Source organism: Mastomys coucha, unplaced genomic scaffold (assembly GCF_008632895.1).
Source record: "Mastomys coucha isolate ucsf_1 unplaced genomic scaffold, UCSF_Mcou_1 pScaffold21, whole genome shotgun sequence".
Classification (NCBI taxonomy): Eukaryota; Metazoa; Chordata; class Mammalia; order Rodentia; family Muridae; genus Mastomys; species Mastomys coucha.
The window spans coordinates 52351189-52359801 of NW_022196904.1; the positions used below are offsets into that span (position 1 = coordinate 52351189).

At 35.7% G+C, this 8613-nt stretch overlaps 1 long non-coding RNA gene across 2 annotated transcripts in view; it reads right to left on the reverse strand.

The window, feature by feature from the left end:
- LOC116102321 overlaps positions 1-8613 on the reverse strand; it is a 248994-nt gene that overhangs the window by 112468 nt on the left and 127913 nt on the right. For both annotated transcript variants that reach the window (XR_004123077.1, XR_004123078.1), the window contains exons 22-23: positions 7301-7400; positions 5970-6055 (exon numbers count right to left, since the gene is read on the reverse strand). This is a non-coding gene — a long non-coding RNA (uncharacterized LOC116102321). The remainder of the gene's footprint in view (positions 1-5969; positions 6056-7300; positions 7401-8613) is intronic.

Genomic DNA, 8613 nt, shown 5'->3' on the forward strand with positions numbered 1-8613 from the left:
ATATATATATATACACAGAGACAGAGAGAAACAGAGTTACATACATATATAGTTATAGTTACATATATTTATATATATAGTTATATACATGTAACTGCAATTTATGTCAAAAGAGATCATGGATTTGAAAGCAAGGAGAAGTATCTAAGAGTATTTACAAGAAGAAATTGTAGGGATAAATTATGTAATTATTTTATAATTTCAAAAAGTAAAGAGATAATTTTTTAAAAATTTCCTTTCACCTTGACACACTGTTATTTTTATTTTCCTAGAGAGACATGAAAGGTCTGTTCATCCTGAACACAGCATCCATAAAGTTAAAAATATTTGCTCTAAACTCCTGCTTAGTTAACCAATGAGCTTACTGAGGTTATAGATGAGCTCAGTCATCTGTATCAAAACCCAAAATCTCCACTTAGCAATGGTGATGACTTGGGAGAGCAGCTCAATGTGTGTAGCCACTAATATTACAATCATTATTTACTATTATATAAATGAATCAAGTTTAAGAAGCCTTTTCAAACAAGTAAGTTGGTGAGTTTCTTTAACTGTGGGAGTGAATTCAGTGCCCCTACAATATCCTTCCAAGGGGAAATAATTTCACAGAATATAGATTAAAAAATGAGAGCATGCACTAACCCAGATTTTGTAACCAAAGACTTTTGGAAACAAATGAATACCTGAAGGATAGGCTATTCATTTATTAGTAATTTCAACTCAGGTTCAGAATTAGGCAAGAAAGAGGTAAGAGGGCCCAATTCTTGGTGTGGTGAAGTCTAAATGAAGTAACCATGAGTAGTCCAGTATTTTCAGGACTACTAGATTACTAGATTTATTTTCAAACCTTAATTCTTGTGTCACAAATATTTGATTTAATTATAAGCTCCTCAGTCTTTGCATAAGAATGAATAAGAGCTATTAATGAAATATGACATTAATTTCTTACTACTACAATTCTTATATAATTACACACTTTTGTCAATAAATAAAATAGCATGACTAAATGGTACCAAAATACAATAAAATATGTCCTCTGCCATTCAGATCTAATTCTGTGAAAAGCTTTCCTAACACAATCTGTAGCATTCCCCCACACTGTCATGGTCTATACTGATCTCACGGTTTGATGATAAAGACTTTATTTAGGCCTTCCTCATAGTCCTGAAGCAATTGTTCTTAAGATATCAGTCACATTGTAAATGGTTATTAAAATGGGGTCACTGAAAGAGCTGATTGAAGATTTTTTTTAAGCAAGCTTTTAAAAGCATATAAGGATAATCAAATTATGCCTGCTTTTTCACTTACATACTCTCCTTTATTACAAGAAATATAGGGACTACTCTATTTTTAGTGTGACTTGAATCATCAGAGAGCTTTGGAGCTGTAATGAGATATCAGCAAACTATGATTCCCAGGGTGTAACTGAAGGAGCTGTTGAGTTTTTTTTGTTTGTTTGTTTTGTTTTGTTTTTTTTTTAAATAAAGCACATGTTTGAGTACATAAGTGTTAGACAGTGAAAGGCAATCTATGTTCTGCTTGAGTGAGGCTTACTCCAGAGACACAGCAGAAAATTCTACAAGGGACTATGTCCCTAGACATTAGGCTGCTGATATCAAAAGCCCTCACTCCATTATCCTGTGGACAACACTCCAAACTCCTCGTATTCTGGCTGTGCTCTACCTCCACAGTCATCTGACTACAGCTAGGTATGCCCCACCCCTGGAAACAGCAAGGTAGCCCAGCCTACTATAAAATGAGCTACTTGACCCCTCCTCTCTCTCTTAAACTTTTGCTCTTACTCCTATGTCTCTCCCTTGCCTCTCTCTCTCCTTCTCCCCCTCCTTTCTCCTTTCTTTCCACATGGCCATGGCTGGTCTCTACTTTTCTACCTTCTCTCTCCCTTCCCCTTCCCCTCCCCCTCTCTCTGTCCCTCTCTCTCTCCCATACTCTCACTTTTCTACAATAAAGCCAAGAACTATGGACTGCCTCCTTTCATCTAGACTCACTGTGCTAGAACAATGGATTAGGCTTCCCCTAAAGAACCATGTCCAATCTCTAGCAAGAAAGCCTTTCAGCATTTCCTGATGAGAGACCAGACTAAGGCCACTCGCTTGTGCAGGAACCAAGGGGCACCCCCTTTTCTCCTCGCCCCATTCTCCCTTCAGCCCTGGGGCTGACTAGGCTCCCCTGCAGCCCGGGAACCCCCACTTCATTTTCAGCTCTTCTGCATTGTCCAGTAATCTCTGACAATGCCCAAGAGATAGAACCTAATGTCCTTGAACTCATGAGGTCCAGGGAGGCCAGACTACTCCCTCCTACCTCCATGGACTGGGATCCCACAGCCAGATGCCCACCCTGTGGTGTGGTTCCCAGCCAGTAACACCAAACTCTGGCTCTCCCAAGGTACCCAGCATCGGTCTGTGGTACTTGAGAGCTTGAGCTGAGACTGTGCCTTCCCTATTCCCCCAGAGCAAGGTCCTCAGCCTAACATGGTCCAATGCCCATCCTGTGGCAGTTCCGTAGGGCCGGTCCCATGACAGTCTCTTGAGCTCTGACAGGAGTGGGATTCTCCCATCCCTTTATTTCCCCACCACCAGGCACAAAGCCCTAATCATAAGCATAATTATACACACAGTTTTATTGCTACTTTTCAATCTCTTTCAATGAAAATTACATTATTATAAATGCAATCAAGTTTTTCCTTTGACATTCCATTTCAAAGAAACAATTATGAGAATATATAGATGGGTGCATATGTACCTTAGAACAGCAGTATACTGTTCTAAAATAACAAAATATTAATATAAATTTATATTTCAATTTAAAATTAAGCTTAAATTAAAATAGATTTAGATAATTCATCTGATAATTGAAATATTAGAGTCTGAAACATTAAAATAGAGACTGTTATCACTATTTGAATAATATAGTGAGTTCTTGCTAAATTGCAATTTATTAGCATCTATTTGGGCATCATTAAATTTGTTAAAAAGGAAAAGAATTTGAGATGCTGTTTTATATTGAGGCTGATTATGCCAAGTCTGTTTACACACAGGAAAGATGTGAGGCTTTGGCACTGTCACCAGCTGTTTGGTTAACAACAGCTTTACCGTCACAAAATAAATGCTGCACACCATCTCACCTGAAGTTAAATAGGTGGAAGCGGAAAGCATTGGTTCTGGTCAGTGATGCCAGAAAGCAAGATTAACACTCACGTAAGACAAAAGCAGATTTCCTCAGTCTCCTATCATACTTTGTATAGGGCTGAACCCTTATGGTCTTTTTTGTCCTCTTTGGCAAGTTCATTTCCATCACCTTATTCAGCTGATTTTTGGTAGTCATGTTGCTCAGTCTCAATCTGATATTACCCACAAGATACAATATCATAGCAAACTTTCTGAACCTTACCATCAGGCCTTACAATTTTTCTGACATATTTGATGCAAGGCTACCTAGGAACTCCAAGTGGAAGTGTTCTGTACATGTATTTATCATCTCTGTGTAAGCTTCCAAAAGAGGAGGATAACCAACAATCTGACCCAACTATGATGGCTGTGAGAACACTAACCAATTGCAGTAAAATAATGCTAGGGGTGCAATATTGGCATATATGCCTGGGAAATAACAAATAGCTCTGTAATCCCATGTATGAGCTGATCAACAAGAGAGATAGAGAGACCATGCTTAGTACTGGAAACCTAATTAACTACTCATTGTTACTGTATTGAAGTAACAGTACCTGGATGAGAACCTACAACTACACATATATTAAGCCAACATAATCTCTAACTACAATTTATAGTCATTTATGCTCAAACCCAAGGATAAGTCTAGTCTATTCACCTTGTCAAGGAGCTTCTCTTTGAAACAGATATTATTACAAACTCTAAACAAAACAAAAACAATACAAAACAACAATGAAAAAAAACCATGTCAATCAAAATACAGAATTGTGGAGGCCTGTATCCAATTCTTCATACTGCAGGTTTAAGACATGCTATTTGTGCATAGATGTGTGTAAATCTATGGGATTCTGAGAACCTCTGAAAGCAAATATCTCTGAATAAAACTGACTCTACCTAGTTTAGCACTCCATTTAAATGTCATACTGGTATCCTAGGTTTTTGCTATCTTGATTTGGTAGAATTCTTGTATATGCAATCTTAAATGCTAAGAACTTATCTGTGCAATTCTGTTGTCATGTTCAGCAAATACTATTTTGTTTCAAATATCTACCACCTCTTGCTAATTTTAGACAGCGATTCTCACTAAAGTTCACCAACTAATCTAGTTGTGCAGACCAGCAATATTCAGAGATCTTTTATTGGCCACCATGATCTAGAATTGCACAACTACAACAATATCCAAGAATATTTATTTCCTTAGTACATAATTAAATGTGCTCATAATTTAAGGTAAGAGTGTTGCTGCCTGATTCAATGTTCCCATCAGGGAATGAGAATAATAAAACTATGCAACCCACTCTATGCAAACCTCAAGTATTCTCTACCACACCTTTGAAATTTCCTCTAAGATCCTCCTTGAGTTTCAATTGAGTTTTCTTAAATATTACGAAGTGGTAAGGTGTCTGAGCTATTCCATCTGTGTGAGCCACTAAGATGTAGTAGGACAAGTGAACACAGAGTACTCTACCTTACATTCCACATAACATATAAGCCAAATTTCTGTGAAAATATTCACATGTAATATATTTCCCATAGACATTTTAGAATTCCTTACAATATTAAAGTGGTAAAGAATCTTCTATGTAATTCAGCATTATACTTGGTGTTCTCTTTACTACCATGCTAGGTTAATGTGAACACTGCAGGTAAGCATGCTCTAAAATTCTTGGGTAAATTCACAGTTTACCAACTTTCTTCAAGTAATTTCATTACCTAAATATTAGGCCTTATTATGGCAATAGAGACTTTTCAGCTCAAATCCACATGTAAATTGTTCACGGTATTTCTATTCAGTAAAGTAGAATTCTATCATGGTAAAGGAAATAATTTATGGCAAGCAGTGCAGTCTACAGGTCTAGTATGTCTGCTGTGAAAATGTGTGATTGATATATGACAGAGCTGCATCCATAAACTCCCAAAATGAGGATACATAAAGATTAAATAATCATGACACTATGTTGAAATGCCAGAGAGGAGAATGGAAATTCAAAATGTCCTGCTGATAGCTTAAGAACTAGTGGCAAAATGGGATGAGGAACAGTCAGAGGGCAGACCAAGAGGAGGAATAAAGACTGGACTGGAAAAAAAAATAAAGAAAAATAAAAAAAGAACTACTGGCAAGAAATATTCTTCTCCACAGCTGATCCCTTAGATAGGACAGCATATACAAAAAGTTCAGTCCTAAATGCATGCATACAGACTATATTTGAGAAATATTAAACTGCTGATGGTTTTAGTAGTTGTTTCATTAATTATATACACTTATATGCATAAAACTACAAAATTTAATAAAGCTATGCCATGCTAAAGATTTCTGTAACTCTGGGAACTTCAGCATTGAATTGTGTTTAATGATCATTGCCACAAATACCTAAACAAATTGTACAAAATTTCAATGAAATCCTTTTTAGGGGTACTAGATATTGTTCTACATATAGTCTAATATAGGACATCTTACACTTTTTTAAGATTTATTTATTTATTATATGTAAGTACACTGCAGATGTCTTCAGACACACCAGTAGAGGGCATCAGATCTCATTACAGATGGTTATGAGCCACCATGTGGTTGCTGGGAAATGAACTCATGACCTCTGGAAGTACAGTCAGTGCTCTTAACTGCTGAGCCATCTCTCCAGCTCCATACACTAACTTTTCAACTACTCTTTTTTGTACAATATACCTGCTATATTGGAGGACAATAAAAAACTACCATCCCCACATGCTTTTGCTATGGTTATTTATTACCTTACACAAGAAATATCTTTCAGGACTGAAACTCACCACTAGACATATTTTTCAGTAGCCGCAGTAGTAGCCATGTTGCTTTTGCAGCTGCTTACTGATTCTTCTGTTATTGATGTGACATTCTGAGGGAGAAACCAGTTTTATATCAGTCAAGCATATCTGCTAATGAACAACACAGAGAATACTGTTATCCTGTGGTTTCCCTAACTCACAGCCACTATGTAGGCACCTCATCTTAGTGCTGTATCTTACCACTACATTGCTCATTCCTCTTCCTGCTCTCTTACAAATAAAAACCACCAGGTAAATTTTCCATCTCTATTCTGCACTAATTTATGCAAATTTTCTTCAGTTACATGTCTATTTTCCCATGTCAAGTAAAATCATTACTATTCCCAAACTCAATATTCATATTTTCACCTACACCTTTCCTGTGTCCACCTCAAATTTAAATCAGACACTCTTTTCCCATCAAGGATGATAGTTTTCATACAGCTACATAGTTAGAGTCCTTCTACCTTTGGAATCTCTGGTCTGTATACTCTACCCTATCCACAATGCCACTTCCACTTTTGTCAGAGTTGAATAAAACAAGTAGTAGCAAATTATCTGTATGCTCTAGAAAAAGAAAGAACCAAAAGCAACTAAGTAGTAAGGAAGGACCAAGGCAGGAAGCATAAATCTCACATACAAGAAGAAATAAAACAGACATTGTAGGAGGCCAGAGGGAGGAATCTAGATGGGAGAAGCAGTGAGAATTGGAATATCAGTCAGAAGTAGGGAGAGGAGATGGTAGAAGACTGGGAGAGAAAGAACAAAAATTGATGGGGGTCATCACTGGGACCAACCAGATACCTGAGACAGTGTATGCTCCCCGGAATCACTACTGGAATTTAATAAATTTCAATTTTTAAAAAAATTACAGTCCTGACATTTAATAAATAGAAATGGATGAAAATACTTAGCACTCTAAAAGAATTAGTAATTTTCCAAAAATTAGAAAGAAAATGATGCAAATAGTTACTGAGACATACAACACTTACTAGACTATGTCCTCTAAGAATTTAGTGTAGAAAATGTACAATGGGTATTTCTAAGGCAAAAATAATAATCTATAACTAGTTGGAAAGAATATCATTCAACAGAAATAGTAAGACGTGAACAAAATTACAGATTTAAACATATGACTTGGAAATATGCAAATACATAAAAACATTAAAGTTTTAATTAAGTAATTAAAGTTTAATTAAGTGTTTTACATGAAAGAAATTAATAATTGAAATAAAAAGAGAAAATGGTCCAGAAAATTAGTAATTAAAAAGGAAGTCAAAATGCTTTTGGTTTAAAATGCCCATGGTTTACTATACCACCAGCGAGGTATATTCGGAAAAAGCTTCTCATAACTTGGGAGAGAAGAAAGTCCTCAGTGCCTGAGTTTGAGATTATCATAAGCAGCATGGTGAGACCCTGAATAAGTATCATAACATAGAAAGGAAAATGTTTAGGAATAAATAGTGAATAACTGCTTAACTGTGTTCAACTATACAGTAAGTAACTTTCATATGATTAGAAAGATCTATCTAACATTTAGAAAGTCCTAAATTCCTAAGCAAATATTTTTAATGTTATTATGAATTCAATATTAAAAAGCAATTTAGAAATTTCATACAGTGAGCTTCAAGGTCACATATATATTATGCATTTGTTGCAATGCTTAAAATTATTCTAAAATTTGCATAGAAACACAAGAAAACACAATAAAATTGTCCCAAAAATAATAAGAAGAAATGATTCTGATATTTTCTGTTTTCAAAACTTATTAAAATATGACACTGCACACACAAATTGAAAATTATTTGATGTATATTGAGGGCTTAAAATACCATTTACAAATTTTCATTTAACACATCTTGCAAATTGCTAAAAAATATATTAGATAAAATGTTTCACAAAACTCATGATGTCCTCATTCATAATAGATGAATAAATATTAATCCATTGTGTAAATGAGAGGGTGGGGTAGTGAGCAGGAGGAAGGGGGAGGGAACAGGGGTTTGTTTTTGTTTTTTTTACTTTATTTTATTTTAATCTTTTTTTTGGGGGGGGGGACCTGGGGAAGGAGATATTGTATGGAAAGTAAATACCGAAAACATCTAATAAAAAAAGAGTTAAATTATAAATTAATGGACAATATTTTTAAATATATCCTATACTGGTTTAAAATGGCATTTCCAGTGTAATTAATGGTATTGAGCAGTTTTCTCTGCTTGGTGAGAATTTTATATGTACATTAGGACAATGACTTATATCATACTTTAATATGCTTGGCGATTGTGATTTTGAGTTATATACTGTCTCTATAAATTTTAGATGTTTTCCTCAAAACAAAAACAAAAACAAAAAACCTCTGACCCAGAATTTTTTCCTGTCTACATGAACTGCAGGGTCTGTGAAACTAAGCCAGGAAGAAACCGAGAGCAGCCAGAGTGAAGGCAGCAGCTCCAGGGCAAGCTGGGAGTGGGTCTGCTGACAGCCAATCTCAGAGCTAATCCAGGAAGGGCGAGAGTGCCGGATATGCTCCCTGAAAAGGCGCTAATGTGTTCATTAAAATTACACAAAAGGTGGACATTTCATTCCTTCTTAAAAGGGGGAACCAAATACCCACGGAAGGAGTTGCAGA